This window comes from Apium graveolens, chromosome 8, assembly GCF_009905375.1.
Source record: "Apium graveolens cultivar Ventura chromosome 8, ASM990537v1, whole genome shotgun sequence".
NCBI classification, from domain to species: Eukaryota; Viridiplantae; Streptophyta; class Magnoliopsida; order Apiales; family Apiaceae; genus Apium; species Apium graveolens.
The window spans coordinates 54,194,129-54,197,936 of NC_133654.1; the positions used below are offsets into that span (position 1 = coordinate 54,194,129).

General features: G+C 42.6%; 1 non-coding gene across 1 annotated transcript; it reads left to right on the plus strand.

The window, feature by feature from the left end:
- Positions 1–2,832: 2,832 nt before the first annotated feature.
- LOC141682230 (small nucleolar RNA R71) lies at positions 2,833–2,939 on the plus strand. Its single transcript, XR_012559631.1, has one exon. It is a non-coding gene; the product is annotated as a small nucleolar RNA R71 (small nucleolar RNA).
- The last annotated feature ends 869 nt before the right edge of the window (positions 2,940–3,808 follow it).

Below are 3,808 nucleotides of genomic sequence, written 5' to 3' on the forward strand. Positions count from 1 at the left end.
AAGCCCGCATGACCAAGAAAACTGCGAAACACCTTAACAGAAATTGGTGGGGGAAGATTTCCAATGATCCCCACTTTGGCTTTGTCCACCTCAAGACCCTTAGTAGTGACCTTGTGCCCAAGAATAATGCCCTGTCGCACCATAAAGTGACATTTCTCCCAATTGAGAACCAAATTGGTCTCAACACACCTCTTGAGAATATCACCTAGATTCTGCAAGCACTCATCAAAAGAATCACCAAACACAGAGAAATCGTCCATAAACACCTCCACATTCTGACCAATCATATCAGAGAAGATAGCCATTATGTATCTCTGAAATATGGCTGGTGCTCCACATAGTCCAAATGAAACTCTCCGAAAGGCGAAAGTACCAAACGGACAAGTAAAAGTAGTCTTCTCCTGATCTTCTGGAGTGATGCAGATTTGATTATAACCAGAATAACCATCCAAAAGATAGTAGTACTCATGCCCAGCCAATCAGTCAAGCATCTGATCAATAAAAGGCAGAGGGAAGTGATCTTTTCTTGTGGCCTTGTTCAGCTTCCTGTAATCCATGCAAACTCTCCACCCCGTGACTATTCGAGTAGGAATGAGCTCATTCTTCTCATTAGCAACCACAGTGATACCTCCTTTCTTAGGCACACACTGAACTGGGCTCACCCATAAACTGTCAGAAATAGGATAAATGATCCCTGCATCTAGCCACTTAAAAATTTCCTTCTTCACAACCTCCTTCATGACCGGATTTAGCCTTCTCTGTTGCTCAACAGTAGGCTTGCTTCCTTCCTCTAGCAAAATTTTGTGCATGCAATACGAAGGGCTGATTCCCTTGATATCTGCTATAGTCCAACCAATTTCCGATTTGAATTCTCTAAGAATTCTCAAAAGCTTCACCCCGTTGCTACCTGAAAGGTCAGATGCAATAATAACAGGCAAAGTAGATGCATCACCTAAAAACGCATACCTCAAATGTTCAGGCAAAGGCTTAAGCTCAAGAGTAGGAGCTTCCTCAATAGATGGCTTGAGGCGCTTAGGAGTTTTGTTCAACTCCTCCATTCCCAGAGATTCAAAAGGCATATCAATCTTCCTCTTCCAGGGAGAGGCATTCAGAAATTGCAACTGTTCATCCCCTTCATCATCTTCACTATCCGAATTCCCCAACAAGGCCTTCTCTAAGGCATCAGACCTTAGCAATTGATCATGTTCTGAAGTAACAACAGAATCAACCAACTCCACTTTTAAGCACTCCTCATTTTCAATAGGGAACTTCATGGCATTGAACATATTAAAAGTTACATCCTGATCCATCACTCGCATGGTGAGGTCACCCTTCTGCACATCTATCAAGGTTCGGCCAGTAGCCAAGAACGGTCTTCCCAAGATTATGGGAATCTTCTTATTCTCCTCGAAATCAAGAATTATGAAATCAGTAGGAAAGATGAGTTTATCCACCTTGACCAAGACATCCTCCACAATACCTCACGGATATGTAATAGAACGGTCGGCCAACTGCAAAGTCATACAAGTAGGCTTTGGATCAGACAAATTCAACTTCTTGAAGATTGACAAAGGCATCAGATTGATGGTAGCTCCCATGTCACATAGACACTTTTTAAATGACATATTTCCAATGGTGCATGAAATAGTGAAGCTTCCAGGATCTTTAAGCTTCGGAGGAAACTTTTGTTGCAGCACAAAACCGCATTCCTCCGTGAGAGTAACGGTCTCTAAGTCATCAAGCTTCACCTTCCTAGAGAGAATATCTTTCATGAACTTTGCATAACTAGGCATTTGTTCAAGAGCTTCAGCGAAAGGTATGTTGATGTGAAGTTTCTTGAACACCTCTAGAAACTTCTCAAACTACTTATCCAGCTTTTTCTTCTGCATCCTCTTAGGAAAAGGAGGTGGAGGATAGATCTATTTCTCCCTTATATTACCCTTAGGAGGAGTGTGCTCAACAGTAGTCTTCCTTGGTTCCACTTCTGCTTCCTTCTGCACTTCTTCTTCTTCCGCCACAACTTCAGATTCTGGAGTCTTTGCTTTTTCGGAATTCGCAAACTTACCAGACCTCAATGTTATTGCCTTCACATGCTCCTTCGCTTCCTTCTTGCCCGACACTTCAGTATCGCTTGGGAGCGTGCCAGGTTGACGATTTAGTAATGCATTAGCAATTTGCCCAATCTGATTCTCCAAGGTCTTGATAGACACAGCTTGGCTCTTACACATGAGCCTCAACTCCTCCAATTCAGATTTTTCATTAGCTTGCGGTAGCTGCTCAAGTTGAAGTTGTTGCCTAGGGGCATATTACGGTTGCTGAAAGCCAGGAGGGTTATACTGCTTTGCTGTGTATGGCTAATAAGATTGTTGAACCGCATTCTGTTTGTTACTCCAGCTGAAGTTAGGATGATTGTGTTTATTTGGATGATAAGTGGTTGGAGCTTGTTGCTGTGATCTCAGAAAGCTGCTCACAAATTGAGCTGATTCGCTAGAAATGGCGCACTGCTCTGTTTCATGCACTCCCGCACAAAGTTCACAAACACTAGAGATTTGATTAACTCCATAATTCGCCAAAGATTCCACTTTCATCGTCAATGCTTTAAGTTGGGCAGCTATAGCAGTTGCTGCATCCAACTCCAGAATTCTTACTACCTTGCCCCGAGTTAGCCTCTGAGAAGGATTCTGGTATTCATTGGTAGCCATCAGTTCGATCAATTCATAAGCTTCATTGAAGCTTTTAGCCCACAGGGCTCCTCCTGAAGCTGTATAGAGCATAGGTCTAGACTGCGCACCCAAACCATTGTAGAAATAGTTTATAATCATCCAATCAGGCATGCCATGGTGTGGGCACTTCCTTAGCATCTCCTTATATTGATCCCAAGCCTCACACAGAGATTCTCCAGTTTGCTGAGCAAACTGAGTAAGAGCATTCCTGATTGCAGCAGTCTTCGCCATCGGGAAGAATTTAGTGAGAAAAATTTGAGCAAGATCCTCCCATGTGGTGATAGACCCTGGTGGTAGAGAATGTAACCATCACTTTGCTTTATCCCTCAGAGAGAATGGGAAGAGTCACAGCTTAATAACATCTTCAATCACCCCATTGAACTTGAAAGTGTCGCAGATCTTGATGAAATCCCTGATGTGCATGTTGGGGTCTTCTGTAGGAGAACCCCCAAACTGAACTGAGTTCTGTATCATCTGAATCATGCTCGACTTGATCTCAAAAGTGTTAGCCGAGATGGCTGGTCTGATGATGCTCGACTGAATATCATTGATCTTAGGCTGGGAATAGTCCATCAGAGCCTTAGGATTTTCTGCTTGATCTCCCATCGCTACTAGAGCTGGTTCCTCGACTTTCTCTTCTTCTGCTACTTTCTCTTTATCCTCAAAAACTTCCCTTCGAATCACTACAGCTTACGAGCCCGCGAACGTGTATGCATACACGCTCGCTAGAATACCTGAAACACGACAAACAAAAAGAGTTGGTAAGTAAAAATGTCTGATTCAATGAACTTTAACGATCACTGATGACAAACACATAAACTAAAGGTTAACACTGCAGTCCCCGGCAACGGCACCAAAAACTTGTTAGTCGCTAATCACGCACTAAAATTCACACAAGTATACGCGTTCGCAAGTAGTATAGAATTATTTCTAGTTCGTTCCCACAGGGACTGTTGTTAGGTCCCAATTTGTTTGTAGAAGGGGGGGTTGAATGCAAACAATACCGTTTAATCGAATAAAATGCAGAATAAAAAGGTGAAACAAAATTCAAGTTAAGTAAAACTTTTATTAAACTTGAAAGGTGT